General features: G+C 50.3%; 1 long non-coding RNA gene across 4 annotated transcripts; it reads right to left on the bottom strand.

The window, feature by feature from the left end:
* Nucleotides 1-1,447: 1,447 nt before the first annotated feature.
* On the bottom strand, nucleotides 1,448-15,194 carry LOC129469735 (uncharacterized). 4 transcript variants are annotated; one of them, XR_010118385.1, is made up of 3 exons: nucleotides 14,850-15,194; nucleotides 10,827-10,907; nucleotides 1,448-1,843 (listed from the first exon to the last, which is right to left on the bottom strand). It is a non-coding gene; the product is annotated as an uncharacterized lncRNA (long non-coding RNA). The 4 variants fall into 4 exon arrangements; XR_010118384.1 differs by lacking the exon at nucleotides 14,850-15,194 and adding an exon at nucleotides 12,674-12,804; XR_008653086.2 differs by lacking the exon at nucleotides 14,850-15,194 and adding an exon at nucleotides 12,766-12,804.
* Between the last annotated feature and the right edge of the window lie 9,110 nt (nucleotides 15,195-24,304).

Raw genomic sequence — 24,304 nt, 5'->3', positions numbered from 1 at the left:
GCACTCCTGGCTCACCTGTCATTTCATCTCTGACCAATCGGCACTCCTGGCTCACTGACTTCCCCCACCCACCAAGTTATCCTTAAAAACTCTGTTCCCATTGGCCAGGCGCCGTGGCTCACACCTGTAATCCCAGCACTTTGGGAGGCGGAGGCGGACGGATCATGAGGTCAGGAGATCGAGACCATCCTGGCTAACGCGGTGAAATCCCATCTCTACTAAATACAAAAAAATTAGCCAGGCGCGGTGGTGGGCGCCTGTAGTCCCAGCTACTCAGGAGGCTGAGGCAGGAGAATCGCTTAAACCCGGGAGGCGGAGCTTGCGGTGAGCCGACATGGAGCCACTGCACTCCAGCCTGGGCGACAGAGCGAGACTCCGTCTCAAACAAAACAAAACAAAACAAAACAAAAAAAACTCGACTCCCCAGTGTTCAGAGAGACTGGCTGGAGTAATAATAGAACTCCGGTCTCCCACACAGCCTGCTCTGTGTAAATTACTCTTTCTCTATTGCGATCCCGTCTTGATGAATCTGCCCTGTCTAGGAAGTGGGCAGGGTGAACCCCTTGGGCAGTTACATTCCCACTGGGCACCTATATATTTTCTTTAGAGAACTGTCTATTCAAATTCCTAACTCAATTTTTAGTTGCACTGTTTGCCTTTCTATTGTTGAGTTGTAAGAGTTTTCACATATTCTAGCTATTGGACGCTTTTTTTTTTTTTGAGACACAGTCTCGCTCTGTTGGCCAGGCTGGAGTGCAGTGGCACAATCTCGGCTCACTGCAGCCTCTGTCTCCTGGGTTCAAGTGATTCTCCTGCCTCAGCCTCCCAAGTAGCTGGGACTACAGGCGTGTGCCACCACACTCGGCTAATTTTTGTATTTTTAGTAGAGATGGAGTTTCACCATGTTTGTCAGGCTGGTTTTGAACTCCTGACCTCGTGATCCGCCCACCTTGGCCTCCCAAAGTGCTGGGATTACAGGCGTGAGCCACCGCGCCTGGCAAGTTTCACTCTTGTTGCCCAGGCTGGAGTGCAATGGCGTGATCTGGGCTCACTGCAACCTCTGCCTCCCGGGTTCAAACAATTCTCCTGCCTCAGCCTTCCGAATAGCTGAGATTACAGGCGTGCACCACCACACCCAGCTAATTTTGTATTTTTTAGTAGAGACGGGGTTTCACCTTGTTGGTCAGGGTGGTCTCGAACTCCTGACCTCAAGTGATCCACCCACCTTGGCCTCCCAAAGTGCTGGGATTACAGGTGTGAGCTACTGCTCCTGGTTTTTGTTGTTGTTGTTGTTGTTGTTTGAGATGGAGTCTCGCTCTGTCGCCGAGGCTGGACTGCAATGGCTCAGTCTTGGCTCACTGAAACCTCTGCCTCCCGGGTTCAAGTGATTCTCTTGCCTCAGCCTCCTGAGTAGCTGGGATTACAGGCATGTGCCACTACACCTGGCTAATTTTTTGTATTTTTAGTAGAAACAGAGTTTCACCATTTTGACCAGGCTGGTCTTGAACTCCTGACCTTGTGATCCACCCGCCTCAGCCTCCCAAAGTGCTGGGATTACAGGCGTGAGCCGCTGCGCCTGGCCCTCCTACCTTTTTTTCTGTTTTATTTATGTCTTTCATGGCATTACTGTTTTTGAGGATTTCAGGCCAGTCGTCATGGAGAGTGTCCTGCGTAATCTGGACCCATCTGATGTTTCCCCGTAATTCGATCCAGGTTGAGCATTTTGGCAGGTGCTGGTGTGTGCTTCACGTGGCATCGTATCATGACGTTTTCTAACTACTGCAGAATGGGGCCCGTTTCCTCGTCATGCTGCCAGGGCTCTGCCGGTTCCACGCCTCTCTTTCTAGAAACAAGCAAGCAAAGGTCTCATGTGCAACTTCTGTTTTCCACATTTTCTAAATTACAAAAGCAATAAGGGCTTGTGAAAGAAAATTGGAAGAATCCAGAATTATATAAGATAAAAAATGAACATCTCGGCCAGCGTGACAGAGCGAGACTCCATCTCAAAAAAAAAAAAAAAAAAAAAATGAACATCTCTCTCGATTCTGGCACCTCTCCCTAGGGGAACTAGGTCCAATTTGGTGGTTCTCCAACTGGAACTTAAAGAGAAAGAGAGAGACGGGGGGGGAGAGAGAGAGAGAGAGAGACTGACTGACTGACTGAAAGAGACTTGCTCTGGCTAATTTTTTATTTTTTGTAGAGACAAGGTCTTGCTATGTTGCCCAGGCTGGTCTTGAACTCCTTGCTTCAAGTGATCCTCCTGCTTCAGCATCCCAAAGTGCTGGGATTACAGGTGTGAGCCACCACGCCCTGCCCCCAACTTACTTATTTTGAGACAGAGTTTCAATGTGTCGCCCAGGCTGGAGTACAGTGGCTCACTCATTGCTCACTGCAGCCTCAATCTCCTGGGCTCAAGGGACCCTCCCACCTCAGCTTCTCTAGTAGCTGGGACTTCGGATGTGCAACACTGAGCCTGGCTAATTTTTTTTTTTTTTTTTTTTGAGACGGAGTCTCGCTCTTTCGCCCAGGCTGGAGTGCAGTGGCGCAATCTCGGCTCACTGCAAGCTCCGCCTCCCGGGTTAACGCCATTCTCCTGCCTCAGCCTCTCTGAGTAGCTGGGACTACAGGCGCCCGCCACCACGCCCGGCTAATTTTTTTTTGTGTTTTTTAGTAGAGACGGGGTTTCACTGTGGTCTCGATCTCCTGACCTCGTGATCCGCCCGCCTCGGCCTCCCAAAGTGCTGGGATTACAAGCGTGAGCCACCGCGCCCGGCCAGCTAATTTTTTTTTTGCTAGTTTTTGTTTTTTGTTGTTTTCTTTTGTTTTGTTTTGTTGGTAGTTTGGTTTTTTGGTTTATTTCACCATGTTGCCCAGGCTGGTCTCTAACTCCTGGGCTCAAATGATCCACCTCACTTGGCCTCCCAGAGTGCTGGGATTACAGATATGAGCCATTGCACCCGGCTTATTTTCTTCCTCTTTTGAGACGGAGTCTCGCTCTGTCGCCCAGGCTGGAGTGCAGTGGCGCCATCTCGGCTCACTGCAAGCACCGCCTCCTGCGTTCACGCCATTCTCCTGCCTCAGCTCCTGAGTAGCTGGGACTACAGGCACCCGCCACCACGCCCGGCTAATTTTTTATATTTTGTTTAGTAGAGATGGGGTTTCACCGAGTTAGCCAGGATGGTCTCGATCTCCTGACCTCATGATCCGCCCGCCTCGGCCTCCCAAAGTGCTGGGATTACAGATGAAAGCCACCACACCTGGCCTCTTTTTTTTTTTTTTTGAGACGGAGTCTTGCTCTGTTGCCCAGGCTGGAGTGCAGTGGCGCAGTCTTGGCCAACATGGTGAAACCCCATCTCTACTAAAACTACAAAAATTAGCAGGGCCCAGTGGCAGGCACCTGTAATCCCAGCTACTCAGAAGGCTGAGACAGGAGAATCGCTTGAACCCTGGAGGCAGAGGTTGCACCACCATGCCCGGCTAATTTTTTGAATTTTTAGTAGAGATGGTTTCACCTTGTTAGCCAGGATGGTCTCGTTCTATTTTAAACCAATCACTGCTGCCAGGGGCACTGCCATAAGCCAACTAGCATCTATCCCTGGAGCTGCGGGCGCGGGTTAACCGCACCTAAACCACATGGCTGAGAACCTGGGAAGCGTTAATTTCCCCATGAGCAATCAGAGCCTTGTTGGCAAGAAAAAAGGAACAGGCAAACAAAAACGTCTGTTCTGGGTTGACGTAAGGACCCTCACAGAACTCTCTGCAGGCGCGGTGGCTCATGCCTGTAATCCCAGCGCTATGGGAGGCCGAGGCAGGAGGATCGCTTGAGCCCAGGAGTTCCAGACCAGCACCTGTAGTACCAGCTCCTCAGAAGGCTGAGGCAGGAGGATCACTTGAGCCCAGAAGTTTGAGGCTTTTTTTTTAGACGGAGTTTCGCTCTTGTTGCCCAGGCTGGAGTGCAACAGTGCGATCTCAGCTCACTGCAATCTCTGCCTCCCAGGTTCAAGCAATGCTCCTGCCTCAGCCTGCTGAGTAGCTGGGCATGTGCCACCACGCCCAGCTAAATACTAAATGCCCTTGAGGCATGGTGTCAATGTACCCCCCCCACCAATGTCTGAGGGTGCTTGTTTCTTTCCTTTTTTTTTGAGACTGAGTCTCGCTCTGTCGTCCAGGCTGGAGTGCAGTGGCGCAATCTCGGCTCACTGCAAGTTCCGCCTTCCGGGTTCACGCCATTCTCCTGCCTCAGCCTCTCCGAGTAGCTCGGACTACAGGCGCCCGCCACCACGCCTGGCTAATTTTTTGTATTTTTAGTAGAGATGGGGTTTCACCGTGGTCTCGATCTCCTGACCTCGTGATCCGCCCGCCTCGGCCTCCCAAAGTGCTGGGATTACAAGCGTGAGCCACTGCACCCAGCGGTGCTTGTTTCTTATGCCCTAGCCCATGCAGTGTGATATCAAATTTTGGAATTTTACTAGTATAACAGGTGAAAATGATATATCAATATAGTTTTAATTTGCATTTATCATGACTGGGTTAAGAATGTTTTCATAATAAGAGCCATTTCTCTTTTCTTTTCTGCGGAAATCTTTTTTTTTTTTTTTTCCTCCCAAGATGCAGTCTCGCTCTGTCCCCCAGGCTGGAGTGCAGTGGCGCAATCTCGGCTCACTGCAACCTCTGCCTCCCAGGTTCAAGTGATTCTCCTGCCTCAGTCTCCTGAGTAGCTGGGATTACAGACGCCCGCCACCACGCCTGGCTAATTTTTGTATTTTTTGTATAGATGGGGTTTTGCCATGTTGGCCAGGCTGGTCTTGAACTCCTGACCTCAAGTGATCAGCCCGCCTTGGCCTCCCAAAGTGCTGGGATTACAGGTGTGAGCCACTGCGCCCGGCCCATCTGTTTAAGTCTTTTGCCCATTTTCCTCTTGGGCTGTTAATCTTTTTCTTATCCATTTGTAAGAATTCTTTAAATACCAGAGAACTTAGCTCTTTGCCTGGGATATGAGTTGAAAATATTTTTCCAAACTTGTCATTTATCATTTGACTTTGCTTATTGCATTAGTCCATTTTGTGCTGCTGTAACAGAATACCTGAGACTGGGACATTTATAATTAACAGAAATGCATTGGCTCACAGTTCTGGAGAGCAAAAGGCAGCGACAGGCCTGGTGCCAGGTGAGGACCTGGTCTCTGTTTCCAAGACAGAGCCTTGTAAGTTCATCATCCAGGGAGAGGGAGCGTGTTACTCACACGGCAGAGGGCGGAGGGGCAAGTGGCAACAGAGGCCCAGACGCACCCTTTTATACGATGATGGCATTAAATCCACCACAGATGAGGGCAAAGCCCTCTTATAAGATGATAGCGTTGGGCCGGGCGCGGTGGCTCACGCTTGTAATCTCAGCACTTTGGGAGGCCGAGGCGGGCGGATCACCTGATGCCAGGAGTTCAAGACCAGCCTGATCAAAACGGTGAAACCCCATCTCTATTAAAAATACAAAAATTAGCCAGACGTGGTGGCCCACGCCTGTAATCCCAGCTACTCAGGAGGCTGAGGCAGGAGAATCGCTTGAACCCAGGAGGCAGATGTTGCAGTGAGCTGAGATCACACTACCAGACTTCAGCCTGGGCAACAGAGTGAGACTCCTCAAATAAAAATAAAAATAAAAAACTGTTGCAATTAAATTTCAACATGAGTTGTGGAGGGAATAAACATTCAAACCGTGGAACTTTATAGTTTCCCTGCAGACTTTATTTAGCCAAATTTACCGATTTCTTTTTGGTGGATTTTTGATTTTGTGATACAGTAAGAAAGGCCTTACTCTGCAGTAATAAAATCATGTTTTTATATTTTCTTCTTTTGTTTTTTTTTGCATTTTAATCTTTGATCCAATTGGAATTTCTGCTCATATGCAGTAAGTATGGCTCCAACTTTGTTTTTCGAGTGGCTACCCAGCTGTTTCAATACTGCATACTAAGAAAGTAAACTAGGCAGGGTGTGGTGGCTCACACCTGTAAGCCCAGCATTCTGGGAGGCCAAGGCAGGAGGACTGCCTGAGCCCAAGAATTCAAGACCAGCCTGAGCAACCAGCGACATCTCAGTGTCTAATAAAATGAAAAATGTTCTGGGCATGGTGGTGCACGCCTGGAGTCTCAGCTACTCAGGAGGTTGAAGTGGGAGGATCACTTGGGCCTAGGATGTTGAAGCTGCAGTGAACTGTGATCATACCACTGCACTCCAGCCTGGATGACAGAGTAAAACCCTATCTCAAAAAAAAAAAAAAAAGGCCAGGCATAGTGGCTCACGTTTGTAATCCTAGCACTTTGGGAGGCTGAGGCGGGTGGATCACCTGAGGTCAGGAGTTCAAGACCAGCCTGACCAACATGGTGAAACCCCATCTCTATTAAAAATACAAAAATCAGCCAAGCGTGGTGGTGCATGCCTGTAATCCCAGCTACTTGGGAGGCTGAGACAGGAGAATCTCTTGAACTCGGGAGGCAGAGGCTGTGATGAGCCGAGATCATTGCTCCACTGCACTTTAGCCTGGGTGATGGAGTGAGACTCTGTCTCAAAAAACAAGTACATCTTAGACCTTCATCAAATATTTCTGGAGAAAGTGATTCCGAGTGCTTTGCTCATCAATCTTCATTTCTTTTTTTTTTTTTTTTAACTTTTCCCCTAAGATTTTTTATTTTAAATTTTTTTTGCATTTTTAGTAGAGATGGGGTTTCACCACGTTAGCCAGGATGGTCTCGATCCGCCCGTCTCGGCCTCCCTAAGTGCTGGGATTACAGGCGTGAGCCACCGCACCCAGCCCATCAATCTTCATTTCTAACATCTCCAGTAACTGATCCTTATCTTGTTAACTCTTTGATGCTTTGGATAATGTTTTTGTTATTCTCTGTCCAGTATTTAAATTTCTCTTCAAGGAAACAATTGTCCTAAATTATCTAATCCACTAGTACCAGAAAAGGAATTTCTGGGTTACTGTGGTAAAGTTTCATGTGATGAACCATCCTTGAATTCTCCCAGAATAAACACCACATGGTCATAACATGTTAATTTTATTTTATTATTCTTTGTGTGTGAGACGGAGTTTCACTCTTGTTGCCCGGGCTGGAGTGCAATGGTGCAATCTCAGCTCACTGCAGCCTCCACCTCCTGGGTTCAGGTGATTCTCCTGCTTCAGCTTCCCAAGTAGCTGGGATTACAGGCGCATGCTAATTTTTTGTATTTTTAGTAGAGATGGAGTTTCATCATGTTGGCCAGGCTGGTCCCGAACCCCTGACCTCAGGTGATCCACCCGCCTCCGCCTCCCAGAATGCTGGGATTACAGGTGTGAGCCACCATGCCCAGTCATGACATGTTAATTTAAATATGCAGGCCAGGGGTGGCGGCACACTCCCCTAGTCCCAGCTACTTGGGAGGCTGAAGTGGGAGGATTGCTTGAGCCTGGCAGACAAAAGTTGCAGTGAGCCGAGATCACGCTGTTGTCCTCCAGCCTGGGTGACAGAGTGAGACCTCATCTAAAAAAAAAAATTAGGCCAGCCGGGCGTGGTGGCTCACACCTGTAATCCCAGCACTTTGGGAGGCCAAGGTGGGCAGATCACAAGATCAGGAGTTCAAGACCAGCCTGGCCAATATGGTAAAACCCCGTCTCTACTAATAATACAAAAATTAGCCAGGTGCAGTGGCACACACTTGTAGTCCCAGCTACTCAGGAGGCTGAGGCGGGAGAATCGCTTGAACCTAGGAGGCGGAGGTTGCAGTGGGCCAAGATCTCACCGCTGCACTCCAGCCTGGGCGACACAGCGAGACTCCATCTCAAAAAAAAAAAAAAATTCAGGCCGGGCACGGTGACTCACACCTGTAATCCCAGCACTTTGGGAGGCTGAGGCAGGCAGATCACCTGAAGTCAGGAGTTCAAGACCAGCCTGGCCAACATGGTGAAACCCCTTCTCTACTAAAAATACAAAAATTAGCAGGGTATGGTGGTGGGCGCCTGTAATCCCAGCTAAATGGGAGGCTGAGGCAGGAGAATAGCTTGAACCTGGGAGGCGGAGCTTGCAGTGAGCCAAGATCGTGCCACGGCACTCCAGCCTGGGCGACAGAGCAAGACTCGGTCTCAAAAAAATAAAATAAAATAAAATAAAAAATAAATATGCTATATTCTGTTTACTAATATTGAATGTGTACTTTTTGCATTAATGTTAATGGCTGAGATATTTCTACATTTATATTTTTAGTGGAGTCTTTCCTGGGTTTGGCACCAGTCTTGTGCTCATGTTTTTAGAAGATTTTGGAAGTTTTTCTTCTTTTCCTATAGTTTGGAACAATTTAAATAGCCCTGGTATTATCTTCTCTTGAAAGGTTTGGTAGAATTCCCATCTTTTTTGTTTGTTTTTGAGACGGTATCTTGCATTGTCGCCCAGGCTGGAGTGCTGTGGCTTGATTTCGAGTCACCACAACCTCTGCCTCCTGGATTTAAGTGATTCTCCTGCCTCAGCCTCCAGAGTAGCTGGGACTACAGGTGCCCGACACGGGCCCGGCTAATTTTTGTAGTTTTAGTAGAGACGGGGTTTCACCGTATTAGTCAGGATGGTATCGATCTCCTGACTTCGTGATCTACCTGCCTCGGCCTCCCAAAGTACTGGGATTACAGGCATGAGGCCTCATGCCCGGCCCCTAGTGCAGTGGTTTTGTGTTCATGGGGACCCTTGCTGGGGGCTGTGGAGGGAAGATCATGGGGACCCTTGCTGGGGGCTGTGGAGGGAAGGCCCTGGGGACCCTTGCTGGGGGCTGTGGAGGGGAAGAAATGTCACGTGAATGACAAACGGTATTCCATTCACTCCAGTGCACACAGCTGCCGCTGCAATTATGTGCTTAAAAAATAACAAAACATGGAGTAGATTTTCAATAACATGAAATTACAAAGATTAAGTTTTTGTTTTTTGTTGTTACCGGAGTAAAAAGTTTTAAAGCCTTTTCTTGTATTTATTTCATGCTCTAGCCTTTTTCAGAGACCAAAATCTGCTCATGGAATCACTTCCCAAACATGTATTCTGCCATCAGAGCTCCAGCAATGCATCTAAGTTGCTTCAGGCTATCATGATAACCCTTTCTCTCATCCCCAAAGCTCATCTATAAAATTTGACATTTGCTCATCAGAAAACAATTCCCGATTCTGGGCTTCTTATCTGTGCTGTTCTCCCCCACAGGGAGAGGGTTGTACATCTTTGATTACTCCTGCAGTGGAGCAAATGTGATTATTAAGCATAAGGATGAAAGCAAGATGGGGAGGCGGAGCATCAGATCCACACTCAGGTTTTGCAAAATCAAAACAAACAAACAATTCCCCAATAACAACAGAAGCCTGTAACTCTTTTTTTTTTTTTTTTATTGAGACAGAGTCTCGCTCTGTCTCCCAGGCTGGGTGCAGTGGCGCCATCTGGGCTCACTGCAAGCTCTGCCTCCTGGATTCACCCCATTCTCCTGCCTCAGCCTCCCGAGTAGTTGGGACTGCAGGCGCCCGCCATCACGCCCGGCTAATTTTTTTTTTTTTTTTTTTTTTTTTTTTTTTTTTTTTTTTTTTTTTGAGACGGAGTCTTGCTCTATCACCCAGGCTGGAGTGCAGTGGCCCGATCTCGGCTCACTGCAAGCTCCGCCTCCCGGGTTCACGCCATTCTCCTGCCTCAGCCTCTCCGAGTAGCTGGGACTACAGGTGCCCGCCACCATGCCCGGCTAATTTTTTTGTATTTTTAGTAGAGACGGGGTTTCACTGTGGTCTCGATCTCCTGACCTCGTGATCCGCCCGCCTCGGCCTCCCAAAGTGCTGGGATTACAAGCGTGAGCCACCGCGCCCGGCCTCCGGCTAATTTTTTGTATATTTAGTAGACAGGGGGTTTCACCGGGTTAGCCAGGATGGTCTCGATCTCCTGACCTCGTGATCCGCCCACCTCGGCCTCCCACAGTGCTGAGATTACAGGTGTGAGCCACCACGCCCGGCTAATTTTTTGTATATTTAGTAGACACGGGGTTTTACCGGGTTAGCCAGGATGGTCTCGATCTCCTGACCTCGTGATCCGCCTGTCTCGGCCTTCCAAAGTGCTGGGATTACAGGCGTGAGCCACCGCGCCTGGCCAGAAGCCCCTAACTCTCTTAGAACAACTTGCTATTTATTAGTGGGCTATTTTCTCATTTCCCTTCTGGGAAAGCTCACTCAGAGAAACCCTAACACACAACCGAAAAGCCTCTGCTTACAAGTGACCTTTGCAAAGTGTTCTGTTTTCAAAGGAAGGGGCTTCAAAATAATAGAAGATGGAAGACATCTGAATTGGAACTCACCCCCGCACCCCAACCCTGGGAAAGAGGGTGGGGATCAAGATCACTGCCGGCCAGGCACGGTGGCTCACGCTTGTAATCCCAGCACTTTGGGAGGCCGAGGCGGGTAGATCACTTGAGGTCAGGAGTTCGAGACCAGCCTGGCCAACATGTTGAAACCCCATCTCTACTAGAAATACAAAAATTAGCCGGGAGTGGTGGTGCACGCTGTAGTCCCAGCTACTCGGGAGGCTGAGGCACGAGAATCACTTGAACTCGGGAGGCGAGGTTGCAGTGAGCTGAGATCCCGCTGTTGCACTCCAGCCTGGGCGACAGAGAAAGACTCCGTCTCAAAAAAATAAATAAATAAAAAAATAGAGAGAGAGAATATTAGCCTCTCCTTGTTCCTCCAAAAGGCAGAAACTAAACCCCCAGAGGCAAATCTACCAAGGCTGACCCACTCCCCACCACACTGCCCTGCTGCAACCCCACCGCACCCTCAACCATCCTCCCTACCTTCCAGGGGAATTAGGAACGGAGCAGAACTCCATCGCAGCCAGTCTTAGTTACCCACTGATTTAATCTCTGATTCCTGCCCTGAGGAGAAAGAATATGAATTATTATAAACCCATCTGTTCCCTCTCTTTTCTGCAAAGACAAGGACCCCGGGGCTGGGAAATAATACTGATGGCATTACTAGCGGTCTCTAGCTCACTGGTGTCTCCCTCCCCCCTTCCCCCAACAGCGCATAATTTGAAGATTTTCTTTAAAAAAAAAATGACTTTAACGCCCCCAACTAATGTTTTCCGAACAGTAATAATTACAAATTCCAAACAAAAACTTAGCAGCATGTGTGTGTGTGCGCGCGCATCTCTTCCAGGCTTTTCATTTCAATAGATCTGCTAATTAAAAGCTATAATTTAACAAATAATGACCTAACCATCTCACTGTGAAATCAAACAAAAACCTACCACTAAAATGTTGGACTAGATAATGAATCCGGGTGCAATTCACACTCCTGCTGGGCCCAGGCTGGCCCCCTTCCAGCAACGGGCCTGCGCCCGTGATTAGCAGAAACAGCTTTTCCAGCCATTTGGAGCAAACAGGGAGGATAAATGAGCAATTTATGAGTCTAAGAGTCTTTTTGGACCCACGCCCACTGCTGACAGAGCAGGATGGAGCATTTATTCCTCCCCTGCCCTCGTTCATTGACAGTTGGTCAATTGCATTTTCTCCCCGGCCCTCTTTGGCCCCTGGCGGAGAAAGTTATTTTCTTTTTTTTTTTTTTTTTTTTTTTTTGAGACGGAGTCTCTCTCTGTCCCCCAGGCTGGAGTGTAGTGGCGCAATCACGGCGCACTGCAAGCTCCGCCTCCGGGGTTCACGCCATTCTCCTGTCTCAGCCTCGCGAGTAGCTGGTTACAAGCACCCACCACCACGCCCGGCTAATTTTTTTTGTATGTTTAGTAGAGACGGGGTTTCACCGTGTTAGCCAGGATGGTCTCAATCTCCTGACCTCGTGATCCATCCACCTCTGCCTCCCAAAGTGCTAGGATTACAGGCGTGAGCCACCGCGCCCGTCCCCGAAAGTTATTTCTTAATAACAAGCCTCAAGGATCTGTGAAAAGGAAAACTAGAAATCAGGTGAAGATGCCCACTGAATCCGGCATCCTAAATGTTTGATAAAATAATAAACGGTGGGCCGGGTGCAGTGGCTCACGCCTGTAATCCCAGCACTTTGGGAGGCCGAGATAGAAGGATCACCTGAGGTCAGGAGTTTGAGACCAGCCTGGCCAGCATGGTGAAATGCCGTCTCTACTAAAAATACAAAAATTAGCCGGGCATGTTGGAGGGCGCCTGTAATCCCAGATACTCAAGAGGCTGAGGCAGGAGAATCGCTATTTTTTTTTTTTTTTTTTTTTTTTTTTGAGACGAGTCTCGCTGTGTCGCCCAGGCTAGAGTGCAATGGTACGATCTTAGCTCACTACAAGCTCCGTCTCCCAGGTTCAAGTGATTCTCCTGCCAGTAGCTGGGACCACAGGTGCGTGCCACCACATCCGACTAATTTTTTTTTTTTTCTTTTAGTAGAGACAGGGTTTCAGCATGTTGGTCAGGCTGGTCTCGAACCCCTGGCCTCATGATCCGCCTGCCTCGGCCTCCCAAAGTGCTGGGATTACAGGCTTGAGCCACCGCGCCCGGCCGAGAATCGCTTGAACCCGGGAGGCGGAGGTTGCAGCGAGCCGAGATTGTGCCATTGCACTCCAGCCTGGCGACAGAGCAAGCCTGTCTCAAAAAAAAATTTTTTTAATGTAAAAAATAACGAAATGATAAAATAAACAATGAAAGCAAGATTGTTTCCCACCTACCACACCCCTTCCCTGAGCTGGGAATTGGGCACCTGTGCCAGGTTAAACATAGCCCGGTGTTCTGGAACCTTCCCCGCAGACCCAGCTCATACCAGTCCGCTGAGAGGCTGCCCAGCTGCTGTACAGGAAATGCTCGCGCTCCGTGGGAGGAGCCCTCAAACACCCACCCCTTCCTGGAGTCCCGGCGGGAAGGGAGAGAACTGGGGACTCTGGGAAAGCGCTGCGGAGAGGCAAAGAGGTCCCCGTGGAGCTGAGGCAGGAAGACCGCGCGCTGGCTGAGACCCCAGGAGCCCAAAGTTTCTACAAGCTGGACCTGTCGCAGGCGCAGGGAGGAAGGCGATTCCGGGTGTGCAGAGGTCACACGGCCACCCGAGGAGCTCACCCTAATCCTGCCTTGAAATCTTAAATCCCAATGTCCGCCGGGCGCGGTGGCTCACGCCTGTAATCCCAGCACTTTGGGAGCCCAAAGCGGGCGGATCACAAGGTCAGGAGTTCGAGACCAGCCTGGCCAACGTGGCAAAACCCCATCTCTACTAAAAATACAAAAGAAATTTGCCAGGTGTGGTGGCGTCGCCTGTAATCCCAGCTACTTGGGAGGCTGAGGCAAGAGAATTGCTTGAGCCCAAGAGGCAGAGGTTGCAGTGAGCCAAGATTGCACCATTGCACTCCAGCCTGGGCGAGAAGAGCGAAACTCCATCTCAAAAATAAAATTAAATACGTAAATAATAAAGCTTTGCGAATCCCATTTAATAATGGTTTTCTTTTCTTTTTTTTTTTTTTTTTTTGAAACGGAGTCTCGCTCTGTCGCCTAGGCCGGAGTGCAGTGGCGCGATCTCCGCTCACTGCAAGCTTGCCTCCCGGGTTCACACCATTCTCCTGCCTCAGCCTCCCGAGTAGCTGGGACTACAGGCACCCGCCACCAGGCCCAGCTAATTTTTTGTATTTTTAGTAGAGACGGGGTTTCACCATGTTAGCCAGGACGGTCTCTATCTCCTGACCTCGTGATCCGCCCACCTCGGCCTCCCAAAGTGCTGGGATTACAGGGGTGAGCCACCGCGCCCAGCCATGAGCCACCGTGCCCAGCCATGATGGTTTTCAAAGGCTGCCATTTCATTGATGAACACATTGACTTACTCAGTCCCAAATCTTTAGAGCAAAAGTATCAAATGTCAATTTTTTGTATCAGCAGCCTCTCCAGCAGTGACCTGAGACAGACTTTCACAGCTGGGCTGCCAAGGATGCGTCTATTAATTGATTTTATAGAATCTGTGTCATCACTAATTGGGGATATTTGCATTTCAAAAGAGGCAGAGTTCAAGTTCAAGCCATTCTTCCTCTCCTTCTTTTGACTAAGAAGGGGCTCTTTAAGGACAGAATTCCACCTTGTTTATCTCTGCATCTTCCAAGCACCTCATGGTCCTCATAAAGATTAAGGCGGGGTCGGGGGACCCGTGGTGCGTCACGCCTGTAATCCCAGCAATTTGGGAGGCCGAAGTGAGTGGATTGCTTGAGCCCCGGAGTTCAAGACCAGCCTGGGCAACATGGTGAGCCCTGTCTTTACAAAACACACAAAAATTAGCCAGTCCCAACTACTCATGCGGCTGAGGTGGGAGGACTGCTTGAGCCCAGGAGGCAGAGGTGACAGTGAGCCGTGATCATGCCATTGCACTCTAGCCTGGGCGGCAGAGTCAGATCCTGTCTCAAAAAGAAAAGAAAAAGGGCTAACATGGTGAAATCCCATCTCTACTAAAAACACAAAAATTAGCCAGGTATGGTGGCGGGCACCTGTAATCCCAGCTACTCAGGAGGCTGAGGCAGGAGAATCGCTTGAACCTGGGAGGCGGAGGTTGCATTGAGCCGAGATGGCGCCACTGCACTCCAGCCTGGGTCTGGGCGACAGAGCAAGACTCCACCACCAAAACAAAAAGAAACAAAGAAAGAAAAAAAAAGATCAAGCCTTACAATCAAGATACACACATTAAATGGACTCTGACCATCCCTATTCCTTCGGACTCCTCACATTGCAAACAACAGCTTAAGTAGCAGGTGGATACACTGCTTCAATAATAAAGAGGGTATTTTGGCCCATGTAACTGAACAGTTTGGGGATAGATCTTTAGGCGTGGTGAGATCTAGTGTTCAAACAATGTAACCAAGAGCCTGGTTTTTCTCTTACCAGATTTCCCGGCTCTCTTTTCTCGCTGCAAATAGCTCCATTCTCCGACCTGTTCCCGTCTTCACGGTTGCCCGATGAACAGTCGTTTCCCAGCGCTAGAGCCATGCTCGTGTATGTCCAGCGGGCGTGAGTCTATTCAGGCAATTTCCACACAAGCAGGAGGTGTTTCATTCCTGGCAGCTTCAGCAAAATTCTCTGGGCATCTTACTGGCTCTGACTGGCAACTGCCCGTCCCTGAACCATGTGCTGTGGCCAAGAGGGGAGTCTCCGACAGGCTTAATTAAGCCAATCTCATTCAAAGTGCTGAGGACAAAGGAGTGGAGACGCTCCAACAGAAAAGGGAGATTTTTTTTTTTTTGACAGGGTCTCCCTCTGTCACCCAGGCTGGAGTGCAGTGGCACAATCTCAGCTCACTGCAAGCTCCGCCTCCCGGGTTCAAGCGATTCTCCTGCCTCAGCCTCCCGAGTAGCTGGGGCTACAGGTGCACACCACCACGCCCGGCTACTTTTTGTATTTTTAGTAGAGACGGGGTTTCACCCTGTTGGCCAGGCTGGTCTCAAACTCCTGACCTCAGGTGATCCACCCGCCTCGGCCTCCCAAAGTGCTGGGATTACAGGCATGAGCCACCGCGCCCAGCCAAGAGCGATCACTTTAGTGAGAGAACAGAGGGTGGACGCCAGGAAAACAAGCAGAAATGGAAACCACACTGGCCGGTTCCTGGTGGGTGGAGGTGCTGGGTGGGAGCAGTTTCCTTCCTGGCTTCTCTCTCCGGCGCTCACTGCAGCAGCTTCAAGGGTGACAGATGGAGGCCACAGAGCCGGGGCCCATCCGGCTGTGTGTGCCGGTGGGGGTGGGGGGACAAAGGCTGACGCCCCATGCTCACCAGTCCACTCCTCGCCAAGCTTCCCCGGCTGCCCAGCACTTCCTTCTTCCTTTCCCTCACCTGCCAGACTCCTATCTCTGGGGCAGTTCTGATCTCTTTGATCATGTTCACCTGCCTCAATTTCATGCACGAGGGAAATTTTTCTGATTCCTTGTAGGCCTGAAACTCCTTTTTTATTTCAATTTTTTTTTTTTTTTTTTGATGGAGTCTTGCTCTGTCATCCAGGCTGGAGTGCAGTGGCACGATCTTGGCTCACTGCAACCTCCACCTCCCAGGTTCAAGCAATTCTCCTGCCTCAGCCTCCCAAGTAGCTGGGATTACAGGAATGCACCACCGAACCAGGCGAATTTTGTATTTTTAGCAGAGACAGGGTTTTACCATGTTGGTCAGGCTGGTCTTGAACTCCTGACCTCACGTGATCCACCCGCCTCAGCCTCCCAAAGTGCTAGGATTACAGGCATGAGCCACCGTGCCCGGCATATTTCTACTTTTTAGAGACTGGGTCTCGCTTTGTCGCCCAGGCTAGAGTGCAGTGACGTGATCTTTGCTTACTGTAGCCTCAAACTCCTGGGCTCAAGGGATCCTCCCACCTCAACCTCCTGAGTAGCTGGGACTACAGGTGCATGCCACCACCCCCAGCTAATTTTTTAATTTTTCGTAGAGACAGGGTTTCTTAATAATAATGATATGACAATATTGATTCGTTAATTGTGATAAATGTACTACAGTAATGTGATACGTTAATAACAAGGAAATGGGTTCAGGATACATGGGGGACTCTTGGTATTAGCTTCTCACTTTTTCTGTACATTTTTTTTTCTTTCTTTCTCTTTTGAGGCAAAGTTTCACTCTTGTCCCCCAGGCTGGACTGCGATGACAACAGTCTCCACTGACTGCAACCTCCACCTCCTGGATTTATGCGATTCTCCTGCCTCAGCCTCCCAAGTAGCTGGGATTACAGGTGCGTGCCACCACATCTGGCTAATTTTTGTATTTTTAGTAAAGACGGGGTTTCACCATGTTGGCCAGGCTGGTCTCGAACTCCTGACCTCCGGTGATCCACCCACCTCAGGCTCCCAAAGTGCTGGGATTACAAGCAGGAGCCACTCGCTCGGCCTAATTTTTCTGTACATCTAAAATCATTCTAAAAAAAAACATTCATTAAAGCATAAAAAATGGGTGGCCAGTCATGGCGACTCACATCTGTAATCCCAGCACTTTGGGAGGCGGAGGTGGGTGGATCATGAGGTCAGGAGTTCAAGACCAACTTGGCCAACATGGTGAAATCCCAACTCTACTGAAAACACAAAAATTAGCCGGGCGTGGTGGCACATGCCTGTAATCCCAGCTACTCAGGAGGCTGAGATGGAAGGATTGCTTGAGCCCAGGAGGTCGAGGCTGCAGTGAGCTGTGATTATGCTACTGCCCCCCAGCCTGAGTGACAGAATAAGACCCTGTCTCAAAAAAACAAAAACAAAAAAACAAAAAACACCCCCCCAAAAACCCATGAAAAATCAAAAAGCAACTGGAGAGAGGGAATAATAGCTAGCAGCTCAAAGTGTACCTTCTGTGAGGGTGGGAGTGGAGATGCTTCCCCCACCTCCCCAGCAGCAGGGTTATCTTCAGACAGCAGGAGGAGAGGACGTTCAAGTGGGTGAGACAGATCTCTTTGTGGGCCCAGGCAGGAAGCTGAGGGTTCACACCTGATGGTCTCAGTTTTTCCTCTGAGACAGGAGAGGTGAGCTATGTGCAATGAACTGTGGGTTGTACGTGATGAAGACTTGAAGGTCCTCCAAGAGAAGTGCAGGAGGAACCTGACCAGGGCAAAAGAGCAGTTTCCTCTCTGAGCACAGATGACAAGAGATAAAACTTCAGTTTTTGCAGGGGCAGCCCCAGGTGGATAGCACCAAGCAGCAGGGCCTTAGCCCAACTAGAGGCCTGAATCCAGAGCGCTTCATGGGGTTCAACTTTTTTTTTTTTTTTTTTGAGACGACGGAGTCTTGCTCTGTCGCCTAGGCTGGAGTGAAGTGATGTTATCTGGGCTCACTGCAATCTCCACCTCTCAGGTTCGAGCTATTCTCCTGCCTCAGCCTCCCAAGTGGCTGGGATTACAGGCGCCCACCACCACGCCTGGCTAATTTTTGTATTTTTAGTAGCGACGGGGTTTCACCATGTTGGGCAGGCTGGTCTCGAACTCCTGACCTCAAGAGATCCGCCCGCCCAGGCCACCCAAAGTGCTGGTATTGCAGCCCTGAGCCACCGCGCCCAGCCTGGAGTTCCACTTTCTGACCAGAAGAGGGCGCCGGGATTCCACTTTTGTTCTCACGCCCCACGTTTCTCTTTCCAAAGTTGCTAAGGTTTGGATTCTAGGAGTAAAAAGTTCCCTCCTGAGTCCACCACAATGATGGCGGGAGGCGGTAGGAGGGTCGGCGATGGTTTTGTTCCTTTGTTTGTTCACCCCCGTGGGGAACCAGGGAGAAGAGTGTGGGAACTGGGTGGAGATATCTGCGGAACAGTCACCCGGAAACGGGAACACGGCTCTGAACGTTGGGAGAGAAGCTGCAGCTGGAAAGAGACATTTGACATTTAAGGGATTGTCGGAAGAAGAGGAGCCGATCAAAAGGGACAGAAAAGGAGTGAGTGGGGAGAGATGCCAAAGAGAGGAGCCCAGTTCCCGCCGGGCACGTGGTTCAGCCTGTAGTCCCAGCGCTTTGCCAGGCGAGGCGGGCGGAGTTCGAGACCTGCCTGGCCCACAAAGTGAGACCCACCCCACCCCCATCTCTACAAAAATAAAATATAAAAATAAATTATCCGGGCGTGGTGGCGGGCGCCTGTGGTCCCAGCTACTCGGGAGGCTGAGGCAGGAGAATGGCGTGAACCCGGGAGGCGGAGCTTGCAGTGAGCCGAGATCGCGCCACTGCACCCCAGCCTGGGCGACAGAGCAAGACTCCCTCTCCAAAAAAAAATTAAATAAATAAAGTAATCGAGAACGGAAGCTTTGCAGTCAGGGGAAACTTACTGAGACTGTTTTCTCATCTGAAAACGGGGCGACGGATAACAAGGACCGTGAAGAATCCCCCCACGCGGGCGCCCCAGCTCAGAGCCAGACCCTGGGAGGCTGGAGCCGAGGGAAGCGCCAGGAGCGGGGTCCGCAGCCTCGGCCCTTCCCGCGACCCCCACTTGCGGCGGGATTCAGGCGGTGGCGACCCCCGAGTCCCTCCCCTGGGGCGCCTCCCGACGCATCCCGGCCCCGGTCTTAGCTCATAAATCTCCTTCACACAGAGGCCCATAAATCAGGGGCCGGTGGAGGGACCCCCCAGCTCCCCGCCCCCGCCCCACTCTGGAGAGGCGGTGGGGGCGCAGGAAGCCCCTGGGATGGGGGCCGCGGCTTGTTAATTACAGGTCGCGGGGCCTGATTTATGGGGGGCGGGCCGCGTGCTGCGCGGGGGCTGGGCATGTCTGGGGGAGCCCGGACGGGCTCCAGGAGGCCTGAGGGGCTCCTAAGTTCTCAGGGCCTTGTTGAAATGACAGTCTGGAGCGTAATCAACCATAACATGTTCCTATGTAAATAAAATATAAACGTAGTAATGCGCATGGCTAAGGCAATGGAGAGACTGTGTGCCCAGCTGTGCTAAACGCTGTATCAACTCACCAAATAGTTACTGAATGCCTACTGGGTGCCAGGGATCTGGCATGTATATAGATTCTCTCCTGAACCTCCCCAGGTAGCTCTGAAATTTAGTCCTTATGGTTCCCACTTTGCAGATGGAGAAATCAGAGAAGTGATCGACTTGTCCAAGGTCCCCTGATTAATAAGTAGTGGGTTCAGGAATCATACACCTCGTCTCCGTCCTCCAAGCTTAACCTGCTTGGACTAGGTTATGCTACCACCTGCTTCACTGTCTTCCTGCTCCGCTCATGAGTTGTGTGATCTTGAGCAAGCGTCTTAGCCTCTCTGAGCCTCAGTTCTCCTCACTGATAAAAGAGGATTCTGCCCTACCTACCTCACAAGGAGTTAGGAGGGTCCAATTTAAAGGGAGTTTATAAAAGTGCTTTAAAAATTCTCTCTAAAGTTTTATATGAGGCTGGGCGAGGTGGCTCATGCCTGTAGTCCCAGCACTTTGGGAGACTGAGGCAGGCAGATCACTTGAGGTCAGGAGTTTGAGACCAGCCTGGGCAACATGGTGAAAACCCATCTCTACTAAAAATACAAAAATTAGCTGGGCATGGTGGCACACACCTGTAGTCCCAGCTACTTGGGAGGCTGAGGCAGGAGAATCACTTGAACTGGGGAGGTGGAGGTTGTAGTGACCGAGATCACGCCATTACAATCCAGCCTGGGGAAAAAAAATTCTGTATAAAAGAGCATTAGGCCGGGCCCAGTGGCTCATGCCTGTAATCCCAGCACTTTGGGAGGCCAAGGCAGGAGGATCACGAGGTCAGTAGTTCGAGACCAGCCTGACCAACATGGTGAAACCCTGTCCCTACTAAAAATACAAAAATGAGCCAGGCATGGTAGCGTATGCCTGTAATCCCAGTTACTCAGGAGGCTGAGGCAGGAGAATCACTTGAACCCAGGAGGTGGAGGTTGCAGTGAACCGGGATCTCGACACTGCACTCCACCCTGGGCCACAGAGCGAGACGCCAACTCGAAAAAAAAGAAAAAGAAAGAGTATTAGTTTAAGATGACTTTAGGTACTGTAATGGATAAATCCCCAAATCTCAGTGGCTTAAACATGAAGATTTATTTCCTGCTCATGGAATCATTCATGTGGTGTCTCTGGTCAGGCAGTATTCCTAGGCAGCTCTCCCCCAGCCATGATTGAGGGCCCCAGGCTTCTTCCTCTTCTACCTCTGCCGTCTTCAGCTTGTGGCCCCCATGGCTGGCCTAGGGGACCTGAAGCCAGCAGGACGGGACATGGAGGCTGCAGAGGTGCGGGTGGGAAGTTCGTATGGGTGGGCCTGCAGGTGGCACGCATCAGTCCTGCTCACAGTCACCAGAGAGCTCAGTCGACTACAGGAAGGCCTGAACTGCTGCATTCATTATGTCTTGTCAAGAACAGGTGACCTCAAAACCGACTGCTTTAAAACAACCATAAACATGCGTTAGTTCAGTTTCTGTGAGTCAGGGTTTTAGGAGTGACCTTCCTGGGTGGTTCCTTTCTCCTCTTGTTCATGACGGAGGATGCATATGAGTCCTAGAGCTCCTGCAGCCCTTTTGCTACTATGAGAGAAGCCACCTTGAGAAAGAAAATATGGGTCAGGTGCAGTGGCTCATACCTGTAATCCCAGCACTTTGGGAGCCCGAGGTGGGTGGATCACAAGGTCAGGAGTTCCAGACCAGCCTGGCCAACATGGTGAAACGCCGTGTCTACTAAAAATACAAAAATTAGCCGGGTGTGGTGGCACATGCCTGTAATCCCAGCTACTTCGGAGGCTGAGGCAGGAGAATTGCTTGAACCTGGGAGGCAGAAATTGCAGTGAGCTGAGATCTTGCCACTGCACTCCAGCCTGGGAGACAGAGCGAGACTCCATCTCGGGGGGGAAGAAAAAAGCAAGAAAGAAAATATGGAGAAGGGCCAGGCGCAGTGGCTCACGCCTGTAATCCCAGCACTTTGGGAGGCCGAGGTGGGCAGATCACAAGGTTTGGAGATTGAGACCATCATGGCTAACACAGTGAAACCCCGTCTCTACTAAAAATATTTCAAAAAATTAGCCGGATGAGGTGGTGGGCACCTGTAGTCCCAGCTACTCAGGAGGCTGAGGCAGGAGAATGGCCTGAACCCGAGAGGCAGAGCTTGCAGTGAGCCGAGATCGCACCACTGCACTCCAGCCTGGGCGACAGAGCAAGACTCCATCTCATAAAAAAAAAAAAAAAAAAGAAAAGAAAATACGGAGAAGAGGTATGAAAGAATCACAGAAGAAGAGTTATAGACCAGGCGTAAAGGATAATGAAATTCCTGTGGAAGTGTAAAGGGCCAAGAACACCCAAGAGAATTCTGAAAATGAAAAATGAGACTGCAAGATTGCCTGGCCAGACAGGCATTACCCAGAAATGGTTGGAGGTGGCTTGGCAGATACGTGGCGTTACAAATCACTGGAGGCAGGGTGAACGGGTCACCAAAGGGAGCTGGAAAGATTGGTAACTGGGTTCCAGGGATGACAATAATAAAGCAATAATAATGGCAGCAATAGGAATGTAGTCATGGATGCCATTTACTGACACCTACACAGTGTTAGAAATACTTTTTTTTTTTTTTTTTGAGGCAGGGTCTCACTGTGACCCAGGCTGGAATGCAGTGACTCGATCACAGCTCACTGAAGCCTCGACTTCTCGGGCTCTAGCTGGGACCACAGGCGCGCACCACCATGCCCTGCTAATTTTTTTTTTTTTTAGAGATGGGGTCTTGCTATGTTGCCCGGGCTGGTCTGGAACTCCTGGCCTGAAGCCATCCTCCTGCCTTGACCTCCCAAAGTGCTGGGATGACAGGCAGGAGCCACCACACCCAACCAGAAGTCTGCTTTTGGTTTCTCTCACTTTGTCCTCACACCAAACCCACAAGGGAGGTACTATCTTTTTTCCTTTAAGATGGAGTTTCACTCTGTCACTCAGGCTGGAGTGCAGTGGTGCGATCTCGGCTCATTGCAACCTCTGGTTCCCAGGTTCAAGCAGGTAATGCCTGTCTGCCTCAGCCTCTCAAGTAGCTGGAATTACAGGTGCACGCCACCAGGCCCGGCTAATTTTTGTATTTTTAGTAGAGACAAGGTTTCACCTTGTTGGCCTGGCTGGTCTTGAACTCCTGACTTCAGGTGATCTGCCCTCCTCGGCCTCCCAGAGTGCTGGGATTACAGGCGTGAGCCACCATGCCCGGCCTATAATTCCTCTCAAACAGATGAGAAAGCCGAACCTCAGGAGGGTAGCGAAGATCTCTTGAGCCCACACATGGCTCTCGGCCTCCTGGGCACCAGGCAGGAACCCTGTTTTTCCTCCCAATAACAGAGCCCTTTCCTGAGAGTTCCTGGCCTTCAGCAGCCCTGGGCCGGGGAGGCAGAGCTCGCTGTCCACACCAAGCCAGCACCCACCTACCCACTACCACCTGCCCTCCCCACACCGCCCCAGACCTGGAATTCCTTCTCCAGACTGACTCTGGGGCAGATCCAAGGCTGATTAAACCCCAGCTAAAAGCACAGAGGCCTCTTTGTCATTTCTTTAATGAGAAGCCAATCACCAGGTCATTACTGGGTGGAGGTGATGAGCAGTTTGGTACTGGGGTGGGAGGGAGGAGAACGCTCTTGTTTATCTGGATGATTTACAGCTGCAGTGGCCGAGCTGGCCGGAGAAAGGAGCAGAGAGTAGGAAGAAGAGAAAGTTAATATTCACAGAGTTCCTTCTAGGAGCCAGGCCCTGTACTGAGAGCGTAAAAACATGGTCTTTCATTTAATCCTACAACAAACCTGATGAAGCAGTACCATTGCATACCTCATTTTACAGACAAGGAAACGGAGGCTCAAACAAGTGAAGCATCAGCCGGGCGTGGTGGCTCACGCCTGTAATCCCAGCACTTTGGGAGGCCGAGGCGGGCGGATCACCTGAGGTCAGGAGTTTGAGACCAGCCTGACCAACATGGTGAAACCCTGTCTCTACTAAAACGACAAAAATTAGCCAGGCATGGTGGCAAGCGCCTATAATCCCAGCTACTTGGGAGGCTGAGGCGGGAGAATCGCTTGAACCTGGAAGGTCGTGGTTGCAGTGAGCCGAGATCATGCCCCTGCACTCCAGCCTGGGCGACAGAGCAAGACTCCGCCTCAAAAAAAAAAAAAAAAAAGAAGTGAAGCATCTCGGCAAAGGCTACGCAGCTAATAAATGATAATCTTATTCTACACAACACTCTGCTGTTCAGTGTTACAGGCAGGGCTGGGGTGAGTGCAGGTGAAGGGCCAAGCAATATCCCAGCATTACAGCAAGAAAGAACAAGCTGTCGGCAGGTGCTGGATGGAGGGATGCTGCTCTGTGGGCTGGGAGTGGCAGCAGCGGAGAGGACCAAATGTGTGCATAAGCTTGTTAGAAAGAAACCCTGGGGTATTGAGTGTGTTCTCCAGAAAAAGGATAATAATAACAGTAACTAATAACTTTTTTTTTTTTTTTTTTGAGATGGAGTCTCACTCTGTCACCCAGGCTGGAGTGCAGTGGCGTAATCTTGGCTCATTGCAACCTCCGCCTCCCCGGTTCCAGAGATTCTCCTGCCTCAGCCTCCCCAGTAGCTGACACTATGGGCGCCCGCCACCACGCCCGGCTAATTTTTGTATTTTTAGTAGAGACGGGGTTTCACCATGTTGGCCAGGCTTGTCTCGAACTCCTGATCTCAGGTGATCTGCCCACCTCGGCCTCCCACAGTGCTATTACAGGCATGAGCCACCACAACCGGCCAATAATAACTAATTTTTTTTTCTTTTTTTTTGTGACGGAGTCTTGCTCTGTCGCCCAGGCTGGAGTGCAGTGGCGCGATCTCGGCTCACTGCAAGCTCCGCCTCCCGGGTTCACGCCATTCTCCTGCCTCAGCCTCCCGAGTAG

Source organism: Symphalangus syndactylus, chromosome 20, assembly GCF_028878055.3.
Source record: "Symphalangus syndactylus isolate Jambi chromosome 20, NHGRI_mSymSyn1-v2.1_pri, whole genome shotgun sequence".
Lineage (NCBI taxonomy): Eukaryota > Metazoa > Chordata > Mammalia > Primates > Hylobatidae > Symphalangus > Symphalangus syndactylus.
The sequence above is the reverse complement of the archived record's forward strand: the minus strand, read 5'-3'. Positions and strand labels throughout refer to the sequence as shown.